Source organism: Hippopotamus amphibius, chromosome X, assembly GCF_030028045.1.
Source record: "Hippopotamus amphibius kiboko isolate mHipAmp2 chromosome X, mHipAmp2.hap2, whole genome shotgun sequence".
NCBI classification, from domain to species: domain Eukaryota; kingdom Metazoa; phylum Chordata; class Mammalia; order Artiodactyla; family Hippopotamidae; genus Hippopotamus; species Hippopotamus amphibius.
The window spans coordinates 30,585,367-30,606,057 of NC_080203.1; the positions used below are offsets into that span (position 1 = coordinate 30,585,367).

The 20,691-nt window shown below is 40.1% G+C and overlaps 1 long non-coding RNA gene across 2 annotated transcripts in view; it reads right to left on the reverse strand.

Moving 5' to 3' along the window:
* Positions 1-318: 318 nt before the first annotated feature.
* The window catches only part of LOC130842320 (uncharacterized), a 166,276-nt gene continuing 145,903 nt past the window's right edge, over positions 319-20,691 (reverse strand). For both annotated transcript variants that reach the window (XR_009050402.1, XR_009050401.1), the window contains exon 3: positions 319-1,255. This is a non-coding gene — a long non-coding RNA (uncharacterized LOC130842320). The remainder of the gene's footprint in view (positions 1,256-20,691) is intronic.

Consider the following 20,691-nt stretch of genomic DNA (forward strand, 5'->3'; position numbering starts at 1 on the left):
CTGCTTTAATATATAATATATAAACATAAATTTATAAAATATAAATTTTATATAAATATAAAATATAATTTCTAGAATTCTTTTTTTTTTTTTTTTGACTGCACTGCGCGGCATGTGGAATCCCAGTTCTCCAACCAGGGATCGAACCCATGCCCCTTGCAGTGGAAGCGCAGAGTCTTAACCACTGGACTGCCAAGGAAGTCCCAAAATATAATTTCTAATATAAATTTATAGAAATATATATTATGCAGAATATAAAGCTACTTTGTAGCAGCCTAGATGGGGCTTCTCAGCAATGGAGTGTCCCACAACTCATGCTGTGATCATCTGGCCCCCTTTTGTTTCCGTGTTATCCTTTTAGTGTGTGGGACGAGGACCACATAAAGCTGGCACTTTGAGCTTATTCTTCTTTTCACTGCCTATGTAAGTACTAAACTATCTAAACCTAAAAGTGGCTCAGAGTATCCTTACCAGTCGAATCAGTCAGGTCTTGGCCTTGGCCTTGCCTTGTGTTGTATTTGTGAGATTGACAGGCCTCAGACAGGAAAAAAAGGTAAGCTTCTCATTTGTACTATGATGTTTGTTGTGAAGGATTTCCCTGCTGGGTAGTTTGGGTGAAAACATTCAGATACACGTTAATCCCCTCTGAAGAAACCCTGATGTGGTCCAAATCCACTGCTGAGCCCTTACTCAGCCAGGTCCCTGTTGACACACGTACTTTGAAGCTATTGGCTGTTTGCTACAGGGGGACAGGGCATCCCAGCAATGCAGGCCCACAGGACCCATGGACATTATCCTTACAGAATCACAACAGTTCATTTTGCAGCAGGTCTCCACTTCACTCACCTCAGTCCAATGAGGACACAGCCATTTGTAAAGATTTCTAGAAAAGATCACACTCTCCATCAACCACTGCAATCCTTGATCTACTAGGACACTCTTAAGTCTTACATGACTCTCACACTGCGGTGGTGACCAGTGAAGTCCCTCCCTGTCCCCATAAAGGCAGGGAGGCCAGTACAAAACACCCACAGGGAGGCTAGCATATATAGCACAGTCCTTGACCTCCAGGAATTTATACTCCAAGAAGAAAGTCAAATTGAGCCACAAAAACAAGCACTTAGGTATATCATATATGGTGCTATGTAATAAGGTTCAAAGCAAGGGTTACAGAAGTAAAGGAGGGAAGGAAAACTTGCTTCTAATTTGGGGGATTAAGGATGACATTGTGGAGGATGTGGCATTTGAGCTGGGCCTGGAAAAAAAACAGATAAAATTTCAATAAGCACAGAAGGGATAATAATTGAGCAAACCCGAAAAACTAAAAGACCCTGGAATATAGGTAACTCTGGAAACAAAAGAGAATTTTTTTATTTTAATTATTTTCTTTAGAGTGATTGGAAATGACCTTTGCATCAATAAAATATGGACAGGATACTAAAAGCAAGAAACTGAGAACAAGAAAAACCTTGACAATTTAAAATATAATTGCCAAAACAAGAGGCAATGGACAGTGAGTAAATGTAAATAAGCAAATGTAAGGAGAACCCGGTCATTAGAAATATTGAACAGTTGAAGGGAAAGAGAGAAGAAAGCAGGCAGACAATTAGTAGAATAGTCAGAAACAACAAAATTAACAGCAGCAGGTAGGGATCCCTTAATTCCAACAACGTGCTAGTTGCTTTACATACATACTTTACCTCATTTAATCCTCACAAAACACAGCAAGGTAAATACTGTTATTAAGAAACCAGAGCTCAGAGAAATAAAGGAACTTGACTCATGTCAGACAAGTAGCAAGTGGATGAGGTATGTCTGACCTCAAAACTATTGCTCTTGGGGCTTCCCTGGTAGCACAGTGGTTAAGAATCTGCCTGCCAATGCTGGAGACATGGGATCGATCCCTAGTCCAGGAAAATCCCACATGCCACGGAGCAACTAAGTCCACGCGCCACAACTACTGGGCCTGAGCTCTAGAGCCCACAAGCCACAACTATTGAGCTCACACATGTCACAACTACTGAAGCCTGCACGCCTAGAGCCTGTGCTCTGCAACGAGAAGCCACCGCAATGAGAATAGGCCCCGCTCGTCGCAACTACAGAAAGCCCACACTGAGCAATGAAGAGTGAATGCAGCCAATAAATAAAAATAACTAAACAATTTTTTTTTTAAAAAAACACAAAAACTATTGCTCTGAACTCCCTCATTTGCAGGAAGGCAAAGGGGAAGCAGCAAGGAGGGGAAGAGGTGGAAGGTGCCAGGCCTGAAGCTGATGTGTACGGGAACAAGGTCCTTCAGGAGCTGGGAAGGGACAAGGTCTCAGGCACAAGCGGGGAAGTGGCAAAGTGATGGAAAATGAGCCTGCAAGAGGGTGAGGGGCCTTTCTTCCTCCAAGACTCCAAACATCGCTGAGGAGACCCAGGGAGGCTGAGACGCAATGACGTGGGAGCAGACTGGCACCAGATCAAAAAGGACCTTGAAACCAATGCCAGGTCTGCCTCCAAGAGCAAGCCACTTATGCCTGATGACTCATTCCCCAGGACAAGGCCAGCTCCTGGCCAGCAGCCACTCAGGATGCTGCAGCAGGGCACTGCTCTGCACCAGGAGGTGCTGTCACATCCAGCCCCCTCCACTGGTCTCCAGGAAGTGTGGCCAAAAAAGAAAGCCACCTTTGACTTTGTGTCACTAAACCATTTTCTTCCTGTTGGCCAACTGGAGGGCAAAAGGGATAAAAGTAAACAAAGGAAGGGATGTTGCAATTCCAAATTACTCCACAAAATGTTTTCTAAATGTGTCTGAGCTGGCCTCCTATAAAGGGCAAGAGGGGCACAAAAAACTGACTACTCCACCCTTGAAAATTGTCCAAGAGGAGTAGTCCCTCAAGTCTGAATTCCAAAACCCCAGAGCAGGTCGCCTTTTCAAAGAGCTAAGTTGATTTTATCACTAGCTTTAGTCTGAATTCGCTGCACATTTCCTCCGTAATCCAGGATGTGATAAGAAACCAACATAACAGGAATTCATCTTCCCCCAAGGAAAGGTGAGCCTCTCTGAGCGCCACAGAGACAACTGGAACCTAATTACATCGCCTCTTTTCAAGCCTTCCAGTAAAAGTGTAAAATGGAAGAGGACTGAAAGAGGTTGTTTAGCACAGCTACAATGTGACCACGTTTTCTTTTTAAAAATGACACACCAAGTAGATGCCATTTTTAGAAAATGATCTGAAATCAGAGCAAGTGTCACACTGTAGCAAAAAATAAAGACCCTGATTTGAGAGCTTTGGACCCTGGGTCCCCCAGAGCAGTATTTCCTTGTTAAATTTGATTAATTTCACACAAAGGGTAGGCCGAGAAGCCTGATCAGGAAAAAGAAAAGCACCTTTGTGAAGAAAAACAAGTATGTGGCCTTCAAGGAGCTAAGCACATGTTCAATTTTGTGTTTTAAACTTCTCAGCAGACTGCAGATCTATAAAGGGAATCACTGAAAGTGAAGATAACGGCGACTTACCCAGAGGATCAGGCTGTTTTCCGCAAGATGGGGCGAGAAGTGAGAAAGCAAAATCTTTGCTTCAGTTACACAAACTCCCTCTCCTTTGCAGAGAAACTTGATAGCTGAAATGGAGCCAGACGCTAATGCAGGAGCCACTGCCAATAACTCTGTGCTTGTCCAACACTGACATCTAGTGGTCAGTTCTGAAATGTATTTTTATTTTTGAAAAGGATCCATTGGAAGCACCAAGTAGATAAATGCCCTCTATGCTTTTTATTGCAAAAGATGTTTCTTCTTTTTCCCTTTGGAAAATACTGAATTATAATTTAATTTTTGTTTCTGTAAAATATACAGTTATTCAATTTATATTTTTAGTTTAAAAAAGTTATAAGGGTTGTTATTCTCATTAAATAAGACTTGGCAGGTGTGTGAAAAAAGCACGGGATCTCTAATCCGAATTTGTTGGGTGTGATCATCTCATAGGCATAAAGCACTAATCACTGTCCAAAGCATGACCAATTATATTATCTCGTAAGATATGCAACAACTCTGAGATGGCGGAATTAGGATCATCCTATTTTGCAGAAAAGGACACAAAGGCCCAGAAAATCTAACTAATATATCCAAAGTCATAGAGCAAGTCAGAGGTGATGCTAGTTCTAGAATCAAGGTGTTCCAATTGACAGGCCAGGATTCTTATCATTAAGGCATATTTCCCTTTGTGGAGATAAATAAATTACTCTCAGCTGGTGAGGGAAAAGGCAAATGGGGACGCAAACACACACAGGCTTGCTTTTGCTCTGCACTGTTAAAGCCCTGACATTAACTAATGAGCACAGGGAGAAAGCCACTGTGGATGATAGCCGCACTCCATTTTAGTCCATCGAGAAAGACTTGGCTAAAGCTAATGGACCCACTGGGCATTATTAACCTTCCCCTCCAGCCTACCAGAATCAGCCACCACAATGAAATGCAGGGGCTGATCTTTACAAACACCCTGGACTGTCATCCAAAGAGCTTGAGAGCTGGTTACCTTATGCCCAGATTTATGCACCTTCCCCCAACGAGGGCACAGAGCTGCATCCCACTGATACTAATAAGCTCCCTAATTATCAAAATAGAGGTATATAGGGAACGTCAGGACAGGGGAGGCACACTTGAGGGCAGGATGAATGGATTGTAAACTTATACATTTCTTTCTTCTGTGGGCAACCAAAGGCTTCAGAATTTTAAACTGGGATTTTTATTTTTTAGCAGGATCATTAGCTGGGACTCTAAATACGAGAGATCAAACCATGAAGATTTCAACGCATGTGAGCACTTCATAAATGTTCTCTGGAATGAAAATATTGCCATGAGATTCCCAAAGAGGTGTGGAGCATCTGCCTTAGATGCCTGTGGCCAAACTTGTACTGTTACCGCTTTGCTAGGAGAAGGAACTGAAGCATGTTGTGGGGTGGAGATGGGAAGTAAGAGAGACCAGTCAACCAGACAATGGGGAGTGCAAGTCAACCCTGGGGGTTTAGATGGCTTTGCCCCAAAGCAGCTCCATCTCTAGAAAATCAAGGTGTCAAATCCTACCATTAATGTCCCTTTAAAATGGCAAATTAAAATGGCTAGCAGTCTCTGTGCACATTGTTAATACTGGGCAGCTTCCCCCTCCCTGCCCCTGCCTCCTCTACCCTACCCCCCCACCACCACCTCAGAAGCTCCAGAGTGCTTACCACCTTCATCCAAATCATCCTGGAAGTTTTAGCCTAATGGCTTGAGTTACTCCAAATAGTCAGATGGAGATTTGGAATCACATTCAGAAACCTCTCTTTCAAATGTCTGTGCTCCCAGGAATTCTGCTTGATAGCATAGAGTATTGAACTTGTAAGGTGTTGGAGCAGGATGAAGGGAGGGAGGATTCTACCTTTGACAATTAGTACCTCTCACATTAGGGAACAGGAGAAGGAAGGGCTCCAGATTACAGGGTAAATTGTTATCAATCTGACTTTTGGTGTCAGGTTACTAATCTGGAATCCCCCAAATCATGCCAAGTTACAGGTTTAAAAAAAATTAATAATCATAAATAGCATTTCTCTGGTTTTCACCCAAATCCATTATTATGGTACCTCTAGGTCCTCCACTATTTCCATACTCCCCAGTGATTGTCTCAAGTCTATTCATAAGGAAGCCTTCTCAGCCTTATGGACTTCCTAGGCCTCCACTACCTATAAAAGCCATATCACAGGCAAAAAAAAAAAAAAAAAAGCCATATCACAGGCACCTCATCACTGCTACCAGTGTTCACCATGAATAATAAGGGCTTTAACACTTGTACCAAGGATACTGCTTCTGCCTGTTCCCGAAGCCTCCAGAGCCACATCAAGCCACCGATGCTCCCTTGCACTACTCTTAAAACAAAATGGCCCCCGGTGCTACTGCTATGCCAATGACTGGAGGCCAGGTAGCATCTACAGCTCTGTGCTGCTCCTGGTGTCACTGATGTACCACAGCCCTCCAAGTGCCAAAGCTGAGTTCTGTTCCCTGGAAACCCCATGTGCCCGAGTTGGCTATGTTCTGAGCCAACTCTCAATTAGTTCGGTATAAAAGCTGTGCTGCCTTTTCTCCTTTCCAATGTCTCACAGAGTTCTTTAGAGAAACTACTATTTTTCCTGCTTGTATCTTGTTTTTACTTTCACTATCCGCAACCTTTGTGTCTATTTAGACAAATCCTTGGGGAACTAGGTCAGTAGGTAAATCTGAATGGCAGGCAATAGACTATACTCAGATTTGCCCAAACCCTCTAACAACTAAGGCACTATTATTGGACCTAGATGTGAACATGACTCTCAGAAGTCTCCTTGGTAACTCATGAAGGAGTGGGATGGGGAAGCTCTTTAGAGCATGCCCAAAGAGATCTGAATCCTAGTGGAGAACCCAGCCCAGGGTCTCTGTAGGTCTCTTCTACAGGAGATTTATTCCCAGTACATCATTCTTGGAAACCAATCCAAAAGACCATGGAACTAGGCAGAAAATGACCAGAATTTGAATTGTGGTTCTATCATTTATCAGCCATGTGAGCCCTGAGCAGGCTGGTTAACCTCCATCTACTAGGATAATAACTTTCCTGACTACCTCCAGGCTTGCCCATTCAAGAAGTATGTATTGAGCTTCTTTCTAAAAGATAGAAGACACAGCCAGGCCTGTCACAAATGTAGAGAATAGTCACAGATTTTGCTAGGTATCAGCATGCAAAATAACAATATTTTTGAGAAAATATTAGTTGAGTTCTTATTCATTGTCCTGCACTTTAATCTCATTCCTCACAATAGCCCTATAAGATGAGCATGATTAAGCCCATTTTATAAGTGAGGAAAACAGAAGCTCCGTGAAGATCATAAATTTATTCAAGCCACACATCTAGTAAGTGGTGGAACTGGGATTCAAATCCAGGTCTACCCGATGCCAGAATCTGTGATTTTTCCACCAGACCATACTGCCTCATGTATATAAATAGCTATAATACAAGGTAGAAAGTCATTCATCTCATAAGGCATAGATGAAGTGCCATGGAATCAAATGAGATGCATACGAAAGTGTTTTATAAACAGTCAAGCTGACACAATTGTAAGGTGCTTCTGTTATTATCATTAGGGTAAGTGCTCTATAAGATATGCTAGCTGTAAAATCCCATCTGTAAATAGGAGTTAACCAAGCCTTGTAGAGGTATAAAAGAAAGGAGTATTTAATTTCAACTGCAACAGATCATTGGAAGGCAACTGGTGCCTCAAATTCAATCACTATTCTAAATAGCCCAGCATCTGTATATGGGCGTGGGTAACCCATATGAGCAGATCGAGAGCTCCCAGAGCTCAATGGCAGCACCCAAGCAGAATGGAAATGAGTTCAGCACGTTGCAACATGCTGGATTGGCCTTCCGAGAGGACGTATTGGGATGGGTTGTTAAGATCAGTTGGTGAAGCAGGACCTTGTTCAGGATGTATGGACCACTGTGACCACTCTGGGCAAGACCGTGTACCCTAGCAGGGTGTGAGGAGCTGGTTTTTGAATGCAGGCTGACACAGAGGCTCTTTGTTGTGAGTTCAAGGTTGTGATACTCATAGCTCACCTATACTGAGCACCTCCAATGTGCCAAGCACTGAGCTAAGCACAGAGTACATCTTAAGCCATCGTATTGTGATGAAGCCAATTGTATTTAATTAAGAGCACGTGTTTTGAAGTACTACAAGTGACTGTTTTACATTCGATAAGTTAATTCAGCTCTCTGAGACTCAGTTTCCTAATCTGCAAAGTGGAGATCATAATGCCTACCTCAGAGAGTTGTCATGAAAATTAAATAAGTTAATGAATTTAGTACAGTAAAGCAATACTATACCTAGCACATATGAAATGTTCAATAAATGATAGATAATGTTATTGCTATTATATTTTTATATTGAAATTTCAGCAAGGATCATTCTTTTGACTTCTAGGAAACAGTACTAGAAAGTCCATTCTAGGTATATTGGTTACCTATTGCATAACAAGTTACCCTAAAATTTAGCAGCTTACAATAACACATTTATTATCTCACAGTTTTTGTGGGTCAAGAATCTGGGCATGGCTAAACGGGGTTCTCTGCTCTAGGGTTTCTCACAGGCTATAATTAAGGTGTTGGCCAGGTCTGGGGTCGCATCTCAAAACTTGACTAAGAGGATCCACTTCCAAGCTCATTTGTGTGCTTGTTGGCAGGACTCAGGTCTTCACACGCTGTCAGCCCAAGCTTCCTCACTGGCTATTGGCTGGATGCCACCCTTGGTTCCTTGCCAAGTGGGCCTCTCCAACATGGCATCTTGCTTCAGCAAAGCCAGCAAGAGAGAGAGTCAGCTAGCAAGATGGAAGTCACAGTCTTATTACCTAGTCACAGAAGTGATATTCCCCCATTTTTGCTGTATTCTATTCCTTAGAAGTCATTCGCTGGATGCAGCCCAAAGAGGATTACACAAGGGCATGAATACCAGGAGCTGGGGATCACTGAGAGTCACCTTAGAAGTTTGCCTTCCACACTGAGAAAGGTAATAAACTCGAGTCAAAGAGAAACTCTTAAAGGGCTTTGGTGTATAAAATTAAGATTCAAAGTGAATTGTGAAAATAAGTATAGGCTATTAAGGGAAAAATTAATAAGGAAAGATATTACTAGGTGTTTTGGAGGTTTTGTTTCCCTCTGATAATAAAAGGATTATTTGTTTGTTTTTGATGAATGTTTAGCTTGCTTAAGTTAATTTTATAATAAGATGATTTTCACAGGGAACCGTATTCAGTATCTTATAGTAACCTACAATGGAAAAGAATCTAAAAAAGAATGCATGTGTCTGTATAACTGAATCATTTTGCTGTATACCTGAAACTAACATAACATTGTATATCAACTATACTACAATTTAAAAAATGTATTTAAAAAAATTTTAATCATGATCATACCCATTTTACGGATGAGGAAACTGGCGCAGAGAGAAGTTGCTCAAGGTCCTTAAGAGCAAAATTGGATTGGAATCTAAGTCTATTCAACTCCAAAATCTCTGCTTTTTTCTGCTATATCCATTTGCCCACCATATTTAGCTAATTAGTGTGATTTGTTCCAGTTTAGTGTTCATGTTTTAGTTTTTCCAATGCCTTACTTTTGACTATGCAATATATATCCTACCTTTATTTCCCACACCCATAATCTTATCATAAACTTTATCCCCACCCAAACTGATAGTAGTTGTTGTTTAGAAATTTAACACCAATTCTTCACAACTTGGAGCAAAACATTTTTTTTTTTAATAAATAGGTGATATTTTGTTTGTGTTCCTGTGGTCCTCAGGTGCTAGGTGATATTTTGTTAATGCTTTTCTGAAAGTACTCATTAGGATTTCATTTTTGTACCATTCTGGTCCATACCAGCAATCTTTGCCAGTGTGTAGCAAACTAGATTTTCAGCATGATTCAAAATTTGTATACATTAAGAGTGCAGAGCACCTTGGTACTGAAAAGCAAAGTAGAGAATAAAAGGACTTATCATAGGAGTAATCCAGCCTCCATTGCAAGGATATTTTTTTAAGCAAACAAAACAAATTTTACATATAGCCAGCATTGACTGAACACCCAGCGTATACACACAAGGAACTTAAGCTCATTAGATACTGAGCAGGATACAATCCTCTATAAGACATAGGAGATCCCTGCACTCAGGGAGCAATGCCATCCAGCATGTACCCAAGTGAGCATAAGCTCCTCAAAGCAGACATTTCCAGAAGGAGTCACTTCCTATCCAGATTAACTGCTTGAAACTACAAAATGAATTCTTTACGTCACCAGGTTTTTCATGGGTATATAAAACAACATATCCATCCTGTCCTCACCTGTGTTTGGCTAGTAGACTTTCTTGGATCTTGGAGATGGTGTTAGTTGCCAAGGCAGGATTTCTCAGTTAGACGGGAAGCATCAGTATGTATCATATGCTTCCACTTATCTCCTAAGGATATATATGGAGCAGTATATACTCAGATTATTTCTGGAAGGACATGCAGAAAAATAACATTTGCCTCTAGAGAGGAGACGATTGAGAACTGTGGGACTGGGGTAGGAGAGGAAGACTCACTTTTCACTGCATGATCTGTTGTATAATTTGAACTTGTTACTGTGTTTATATATTATTTTACTAAAATACTTCAAATAATTTTTAAAGATTCAAGAAATAAATCAAGAGTTCTTAACTAGGCATGCAATCAGAATTTCTTATAGAGCTTTTGGCAAAATACACATAGAGGCAGTTTAACCTTAATAGTTGGGGTTCTGGAGTCAGATTACATGGGTTTGAATATCTCCACCACTGGGCAAGACATGGAGAAAATAATTTGACCTCTCTAAGCCTCAGTTTCCTCCTCTGTAAGTGGTGTCTCTGTTATAAAGCCTGCTTTTCTGAGAAGTAGGATGAAAGGAGGCGGCTTTGGCAAGAGGTGCTCCTGGAACTTGATTCAACAGATAAAGTAAGGGAAAAGATGGCTCTCATCCGTCATCTCACATTTCCAGACTGGAGTAGGGGTAAATAGCCATGTTGTGTCTATAGATTTGAAATTAAAAAATGGTAATAATGAGACTTGTTTCACTGAAGCCTCAATTGCTTTCCACAACAGTCTCTATTGCCTTTACTTTGCTTCTAAATGGGGCCATTCAAGAGAATTTGTCTTTCTAGGATTTTGGTCGTGATGAATAATTGTAGAACACTATTTGCCCTTAATTCTTTGAGTATGAAAAGGCCTGTTTGGCTGTCTGATGTTAGAGCAGAAGAAGGGAGTGGAATGAATTGAGAATTGGGCAAACCTCCACACAGCTGGCCAGAAAAGTCCCAAGTGCCAGGCTGCCCTTTCTACCCTTCTCTTGCATTCATGCTCCAAATCCAGGATGCCAAAACTAATCCACCTGCCTTGCCACTCTAAATGAACTTCCGCTCCCTTTAGTAGTCTACAACATACAAAAACACTTTGGTCTAAGCATAGAGAAAAGAGAGGCCGGTGAAGAGAAAGCACTGACTGGACATTTCCAGAAAAAAAAAGTCTGCTATCAAGAGAAAATAATTTCATTAAGGGATTTGTTTTCAAAATTGGTCCAAGATGATGGCTATTGTTGGTAAGCAAATAGAAGACATTCTTCTTAATCCAGAATGGCGCAAATTTCCAGAGATATAATCAATTCTACATAGCAGCTTCCAGGACATGGCTATGTTACTCCACTATGCACTCCAGTATGTACTCTGTTATGGAGCACAGGAAGCTCAGCTCGATGCTCTGTGATGACCTAGATGGGTGGGATGAGGGGAGGGAGATCCAAGAGGGAGGGGATATATGTATACATATAGCTGATTCACTTCATTGTGCAGCAGAAACTAACACAACATTGTAAAGCAATTATACTCCAATTTAAAAGAAAATTTTTAAAAGAATCACTAGTGAAGTACTGGGCGTTACCCTGAAGTAGGGTGACTAGAGTGCCTTGTGGAAGTAGAGATGACACGATCACAGGTGACAACATGCTTCCAATTAAGGCCTAGGAATCAACTGGAGGAAATTTTACAAAAAGAAAATCCCTAGGTCCCTCTTCAAATCTACTGAGTCATAATCTCTAAGAAGTGGTAACAGAGCTTGTATGATATTAATAAGAATTATGGCTAATATCTATTGAGAGTTTGCTATGTGTGCCAGACATCATGCTAAGCATTTTACATGTATTATCTCATTTAATCCTCACAACCACCTTCAGAAGTGTTCACTACTATTATCATCACCCTTTATCAATACAAAGGTCCATGACTGTTTTCACTGTGCTCCTTGTTAAGCATCTTTCTTCAGTATCCTCCCTTAATCCACTTGAAAACAAATGCTCTTCTGTATGGCCCAAATTGTTGGGTTTTTTTTTTCTCCTAAGTTTACCCATTTTACGATACTGCTTCCTTGATGGAAATAAAATCCTTTTCTCAGCCCAAGATCCAAGATCCAAGCCCACAGCCCTGCATGCCTTACACTGTTTCCCTATCTTACTCAATGTCCTATAGAACTCACAGTGAGACTGCTTAGAAATTAGATCTGAAAAGAAATTCCCGGGGGGGGGGGAACCTGGGACGAAGTGAGAGAGTAGCATTGTCATATATACACTACCAAATGTAAAATAGATAGCTAGTGGGAAGTTGCTGCACAGCACAGGGAGATCAACTCGATGATGCGTGATGACTTAGAGGGGTGGGATAGGGAGGGTGGGAAGGAGGCTCAAGAAGAAGGGGATATGGGGATGTATGTATACATATAGCTGATTCACTTTGTTCTACAGCAGAAACTAACACAACAGTGTAAACCTATTATATTACAATAAAGATCTGAAAAAAATAAAATAAAAAAATTCTCTTTTAATGGGCAAAGCACTCAGTAGGAGAAAGGCAGAGGCCGTGAGGCTGTCTTTTGCAGGCAAAGGGGTCTTCTTGGTCTTAAAGTAGCAATACACATCAACTTCCTCAACTGGTTATTTATAATATTGATAACCACTAACATTTATTGAACACTTTATTATGTTCCAGGCACTGTACTACATACTTTAAATTTATTATCTCATTTAATACTCAATATAACCTTGTAAGGAAAGTACCAATTTTATCCCCCATTTTACGGATGAAAAGACTGAGGCCAGAAAGGCAAAATGATTTGCCAGTGCCCACTTAGGTATTAATTGACAGAATGGGAATAAAATCCAGTTCTATCCCAACTCCAAAGTTGATATATTTAACCAGTCTCTAATGTCAAGACCAAAAGAAGAGATATAATTGGACTTGTCTTTAATCGTGTTTGTGTATGGGTGGGTTTGGGGGATTTTTTGTTTGTCTATAAAAAAAGAAGAGGGTTTCATTTTCCAGTCTACTTCGCCTTAGGAAGCAAATATTGTGAATTAGTGGCAAGGTAGATTTCTGGCCTGGCTAACTGATATGTATCAAAATCACAAATCAGTGTGTTAGAACTGTTGTCTTTTTATCAAGTAGTATAAAGAAGTAATTTCTCCCTCTAAAGTTAACATCTGAAGAGATTACACAGCACCCAATTCCCTCTCAGGGGTGGAATCTCTTGGTATCATCTCCAAAACCTACATTTCTATCTTTTAGCCCCAACAATGCAATTCTGATAGGCTGTGCCCTACTCAGAGATCCTTCAGTCCTCTCCCTTCCTTTTCAGTATACATCTTGAAAATGCTCCCCCAAATACATTTTAGACCCCCTAAGTACAAAGCCTTCTTCCCAACTACCCATGATCAAATTGCTGTCGGTGACAAAAAGCCCTTCTCAGTACATGTTACTACTTTTGGAGGGGAATACAGGAGCCTAAAATCTGTTCCCTTGCAGCCAATGACTCTGTTCATAGTGGGGAACTAGATATGGCCTCTCTGAGAGATAGGAAAGAGGCAAAGAGAGTTCTCAGCAGCATAGGAGTTCTCATACCTCCCTCTCAAGCTACTCTCCTTCAGGTGGCTGAGCTATCAGAACTAAGAAGGGGAGGTGGAAGGTGGGCTAGGTATGAAAAAACTAGCTTTCCCATCAGAGTCAAGCAAAGGAGAATTCGTGTTCATTGCAACCAGATACTTAAGTGCTCTCTCCAATTTGGTCTCTCACTCTGCAATTTTTCTTCTCACTGTTTTTAGTCATTTTCTGTGTGTCACTACCACACACAGGCTCATACACATATCCTGCTCCACAGCTTCTGTCCCTGCTTCCACTCTGTCAATACAACCACCAATGTGCCAATGCAACTACAAAGAAATACCATAGACATGGTTTACATTTGCATTTCTTATACACGAACACACACAGACACATACACACACCCCTGTACCTACACCTCCTCCAGGGACATGTAACTTTTCACAAAAGGATACTCCTGAAAATTCAGTAAATATGCAAATTTTTATAGATGAAAATCAGTTTAAACTTAATTTAAATGAATTTCCTAAATCATTTTCACACATACAAGCATTTATTACAATAAATATAATTTTCATTGACAGTGGGCACAAAAGCAAATAAAACATGGATGGAAATACTTTGCACACTGTAGAAGATTAACAAATACTACTTATCATCATTATTCACTAAGCAGGTAGGGGTGATAATGGGTACAATTTAAAGGGTTCTGCTGTAAACCATTATTTCAACATGATTAATCCTTCCTTAATGTAAACATTTATACAAATGGATTAGAATACACTGAATACAATGTAAGTCTTCTTACATTGAAGCAAATCTACTTACATTAGACCATGATTGCTCTTCATTTCTATTATATCCAAATTTGATTATTAATTTTTTTGAAAGCAATGATGGGTATGGCATTAAAAGACAAAGCACTGAATGAGAAAGGGTTTTAATTCCTTCTCTATTACCAACTGACTGCCTTTCATTGCTCCAACTTCCTCATATGTATTTTTTAAGTGGTCATAATACCATCCTGCATATTTAATGTGGTTATTGAAAAAGGTAAAATGAAATAATATATGTGAAGACAAAAACTCACATATAAAGCATAAGGCAGTATACTAGGCAGAATTCTGAGATGAGCCCCTCATGTACGTACATCTTCTCTCAGTTATTCAAACACACACTTAGGTGCTACTGTAAAGAGATTTTGCAGATAGAATTCAGGTTCCAAGTCAGTTGGTCTTAAAATAGGGAGATTATCTGAATGGGCCTGACATGACATAAGCCTTTAAATCTGAGATTTGAAATACAAGGACTTGATGCGCTGTTGCTGGCCATTCCACCATTCACCCAACTCAATTCTACTCTTCAAGTCTGATTCTTTCTGTCATGTGGCCAAATGGCAGATTCTTTGTGGAAGCAGGGTGATATTGACATATTAACCATAGTGGTTCCCATCCCATTATTTCCTGTTATTATTTTGCTTTTCTCATCCCTCCCACCCATACTAAAGGAGTCCTTGGGCCACAGAGAGGATGAATCAGATGTGAACCAAAAGAATTATATGCTAGTGGAAATCCCTGTGCCCTACCAGCCTGAACCAATTTCCTAACTTCCTGGGTGGAACCCAAAGAAGTGGCAAGCCCTGCAGAGTTATTCCTCACTAACATGTAAAAGGGGTAATAGAGATGGTTGTGTGATGAATCTACACAAACAAGCTTGGAACAGCCTCGTAGGACTTCTCCAGAGTGATGTGGGTGCAGCCAGATGTTTCTCATGTATCCAAAGGAGCAAGGAAGTAGCTGAGAGAAAGCTGAACTTGGAGAGACTTACTGATCAGGACAAGAAGAATTCCAGTGGATGGATACCACAGTGGAAAGAATACCTCAAACATAGATGTCACCTGCAGCTGGGGTGGAGAGTGCTGGTACTCAGAATTCACTAAGGAAACCCTGAATTGACTGAGACTGCTTAAAGAAAAAAAGACTGAAGACTGAAAATAAGTTTCTGCCAACTGGCTGAATGGAAGCTGAAAACAAATATAGGAAAAAAGGTTACATTTCCAGCACTTGTAAGTAATATGGACTTGTAACTGAGCAGGACATCATGAGGCCTTGGGGTGGGGGTGGAGGCCCTTCCCCCATGTCCTCTGCTTTAGCCTCTCTCTGAAGTACCTAGATAACAGTATCTAATGCACAATTCCTGAGTTGTTTTACAGATGCTAAAAGCCCCACCAAAGGGAAGAAATTAACTAGCTGATGACCAAAAATACCTAGCCCCCAGGCCTACTGCAGCCTGAGGACTGGTGAAGTTAACCCCTGTGACACGGCCCTGTTACCTCACCATCAACCAATGAGAATTGTGCACAGACTGATCACATACTCTGCGATTCCCCTCCTCACCTGGCCTTTAAAAATGCTTCCCTGAAACCCATCGGGGAGTTCTGGCGTTTTGAGCTCTAGTTGCCCTGAACTCTTTACTTGGTGCCTTGCAATAAACCCTGCACTTGCCTTCAACAGAACCCAGTGTCGGCAGATTGGCTTTACCACACATAGGCAACGGACCCAAGTTTGGTTCTGTAACAGACTGAAATTCATATCTACCATATTTGCTTCCAGTTGAGGCTCTTCACAAAGGAAGGAATCTGATGGCCCCAGTTACATGCTAGGCCATGGGGTCATGAGCCAGTGAGGCTATTGCTGTGCCTGAACGGTCAGGTACTCATCCCTGGTCCAATAAGGAGAAGCGGGTCTGAAGTTTATTAGTAGAGATAAGTTGACTACTTTAAAAGAAATCTCTGTGGCTTAACATAAAATGGTTTAATGATTTCTTTTCAATGGTGAGAAATAAACATGAGTGACATGTATTATGAGGTCTGATATGGATTGTGGGGTGGGGTGGGAGGAGAGCTCTACTTCAGGCAGTTATTCAGATATCTGGGCTCTTTCCACTACATGGCAATTTTAGGGCCTCTGAGTCCTCCACTAGATCCTATTCATCCAGCAGGCAGATTTTGTAAGGAGAGTGAATAGAAGGTTACAAGGGAGGTTTCAGTGGGCCAAGGCTAGAAGTGGCACTTATCATTTCAGGTCACATTCCATTGGTGAGAACTGTGACACAGCCCCATCTACAGCAGGTGGGCAGGGAAAGACAGTGTGGTGAGCTCAGGAAAAAAAGACACAGACATTAGTGATCCCTAGTAGTCTCAACCAGGCCATGAGAACAGATGAAGGGCCAAACCAGGTGGTAGTAGTTACTGTCCTTTCTCCCTCTCCAAAAGGCTGTGTACAATGCTTTTCACAAAGCAGATGCTTAAGGAGCAAAACCTATAGTAATAAGAAGTTCCCTGAAATACCATCTGTTTTTAGAGCAGAAGTTGCCAGAATAGATAAGTAACGCTTAGGAGAAGACAGGAAGAAGTGAAATTCATCACGCTAAAAGCTGCCTGACTAAAGGTTTCAGGCAAAAGCGAAAAAGCATAAGCAAGTCACTTTGAAAGCTGTAATTACATATCTTGATTACAACCATGATGAGTCATGGAGCTTGGAATTTCATCCTGTGTCAAAGCCTCCAGGTACGGAGCATTCTTGAATCTCATTTTTATTCTAAGCAAAAAGTGAGAGGCCAACCACCACCAAGCCAACTGAAAAAGCCATAGTCCCCTTGACACATTTTGCTCTTAAGGTAACACAGACCAGAAGAACCCAAAAAGAACCATCGAGATACAAACCCCAACCTTCCAAAGTGCAAAATATCAACAAAGCATACCTACAATACAAATTGTGATGTCTTCTTTTGTAAATTAAATCCTGCTTTAAAAAAATAAATAAAAAAAAAAAAAAATAAAAAAATAAATAAAATATTTCCAGAAAAATATGAAAGTATTTAAGAGGTGTATGTATAGGAGTTGCAAGCTGAGGAATTCATGCAATTGTTACTTTTTTCCTATTTGCCATGGATTTTTAAAAACAAGGTTTCTCTGGGAAGGGAGAAAAATATTAGCAATACTAATTTGTAGCTTTAAAACATTATTTTTTAAAAGTACAAACATCCTGTTCCTTAAGGCTTTTAAAGTTCTAATCTGAAAATCAGCTGTAACACTTGCATTTTCATGGATACAGGTATACACGGTCAGCCTGCAGTTAGCCAGAAAATTCCATTCTGTGAGCACTGTTTAAAAGAGGCTTTGCTAGAAATGCTTATTAAATGAATAAATAACGAAATTGAACCAACATACTGCACATGTCCCTGGCTGATCTATAGATCTAAATGTCTTCTGAAGCACGAATGGCCTGACATTTTATCTTTGGATGAGTATTGCTGCCAATCATTCACTTACCATTTCAAAAGTTTCGTTCATTTCCCCACAGGAAACTCTCTGAACCCCAAAATGCTAAAAGAAAACTGGGAGGATTTGTGATCACAGGCTTCTAGGGGCTGTCTGAGGGGCACCGTGGAGGTTACCTTCATGGTAAACAGCTTTTCGGCCAAAGCGCACTGGCCACCCAGACCAAGGGCACCTAAGACAAGAGGCTACTCTCCTCCTAATGAGGAAAAGCATCCTCTCTCCCAGGGAGTGACCCTGTTAAATTTGAAGGTCACCGCTTATCTCCTTCCTGTCTGTTAGAGTATATGCTCAACAACTGAGATAAGTTATCTTTATTAGCTTAAGAGCAGACCTTCCTTAGAGCCTACAGAGCAAGGGCCCCACAATAATGTCCCTACTGAATAGTCCGAAAACTCTCTCTCTTCTGACATCTAAACCTTTTATTTATTCAAAATCTGTACTGATTTGACCTAAACTGCAATGGAATGCCTATTGTTGCTATTTTGGAAGAAGGATTTGTTGAGTGAATACACAGTAAGTTTATTACACAAGTAAGTTGGATGTGGGGCTTCATAAGCTCGAGTTTAAAAAGCACGCTCAACACACATCTCATTTATCCTCATAATCATCCTATAAAAGAGGCTTTATTGTCCCTATGTTACAAACAAGGAAACTGGAGGTCAGAAAGGTAAGGTAACTTGCTCCAGGTTACACAGATTGGGTTGTAAATAAGGACATAGACATCACTGTCATCAACATCATCATCATTATTATTATAAACAATAATAGCATTCAGTAAGTATTAACCAGTGATTATGTAACGGGTATCTTATTAACTGTTTCACATGTATTATTGAATTTAATTTATATAATCAGCCCGTAGATTAACTATTACTGTCTTTCCCATTTTACAATGAAAAAGTGTCTCAGAGAAATAAAGCAACTTGCCCAAGACTAATAAGTTTTAGGATATGTTTAACCTAAGAAAATAAACTGTATTTTAGAAATTTGGCAAATTCATTTTTCAAACACAGTTACAAATAAAAGTAATTCTTACCTACTCACTATAAAAAATTGGTAAGGTTCTCTAGATGGAATTTTATCGGTAGTCTGAGTTACCATAAGCTATAAAACTGAATTCCTGTATTAATCAATTTAGATTTTTCACTCCTCCAAAATCCCCACATTTTAACTGAATTAGTTTATTACTAATTATTAAAGTTTTGGCATTTGGGAGGGGTGAGAAACATCCAAATTATAATTTGAAAAAGCATATTCCTGTTGAAATTGCTTTGATTTGCTTTAAGTCATGATATTTAAAAAATTTTGAAATTTCAAACTGCATGGAAAAGGTGTGACATTCTATACATATCAAAAGGCAGTCACATACACCATGATCAAGTGGCTTTTATCCCTGGAATACAAGGATTCTTCAATATTCACAAATCAATCAATATGATACATCATATCAACAAATTGAAAGATAAAATCCATATGATCATCTCAATAGATGCTGAAAACACTTTTGACAAAATTCAACATCCATTTGTGATAAAAACTCTCCAGAAAGTGGGCACAGAAAGAAGTTACTTCAACATGATAAAAGCCATATATGACAAACCAACAGCCAATATCATTCTAATGGTGAAAAACTGAAAGCATTCCCTATAGGAACAGGAATAAGACAAGGGTGCCCACTCTCAGCATTATTATTCAACATAGTTTGGGAAGTGTTAGCCACAGCAATCAGAGAAGAAAATGAAATAAAAGGAACCCATATTGGAAAAGAAGATGTAAAACTGTCACTCTTTGCAGATGACATGATATCATACATGGAAAACCCTAAAGACTCTACCAGGAAACTGCCAGCACTAAGTGATGAATTTAGGAAAGTAGCAGGATACAAAATGAATGCACAGAAATCTCTTGCATTCCTATACACTAACAATGAAAAAGCAGAAATAGCAATTAAGGAAACTCTCCCATTTACCATTGCAACAAAAATAATAAAATACCTAGGAATAAATCTGCCTAAGGAGGCAAAAAGACTGTAAGCAGAAAACTATAAGACACTGATGAAAGAAATCAAAGATGATACAAACAGAAGGAGGGAAATACCATGTTCTTGGATTGGAAGAATTAGCATGGTGAAAATGACTATACTACCCAAAGCAATTTACACATTCAACGCAATCCCTATCAAATTACCAATGGCATTTTTCACAGAACGAGAACAAGAAATTTTACGATTTATATGGAAATGCAAAAGATCCCAAATAGCCAAAATCAATCTTTTTTTTTCCAAGCTCTTTATTGGAATATAATTGCTTTACAGTCTTGTAGCAGCTTTTGAGGTACACCAAAGTGAATCAGCTGTATTTATACATATATCCCCATATTCCCTCCCTCCCAGGACTCCCTCCCACCCTCCCTGTCCTGGCCCTCTAAGGCATCACCCAACATCGAGTTGATCTCCCTTTGTTATACAGCAACTTCCCACTAGCTAACCATTTTACAGTTGGTAATATATATATGTCTATGCTACTCTCTCACTTTATCCCAGATTCCCCTTCACCACACCCCCCAACCCCGAGTCCTCCAGTCCATTCTCTGCATCTGCATCCTTATTCTTGCCCTATCACTGGGATCATCGGCACAATTTTTTTTTAGATTACATATATAAGAGTTAGCATACAATATTTGTCTTTCTCTTTCTGGCTTACTTCGTTCTGTATGACAGACTCTAGGTCCATCCACCTCATGACATATAGCTCCATTTCATTCCATTTTATGGCTGAGTAATATTCCACTGTATATATGTGCCACATCTTCTCTATCCATTCATCTGTTGATGGGCATTTAGGTTGCTTCCATGTCCTGGCTATTGTAAATAGTGCT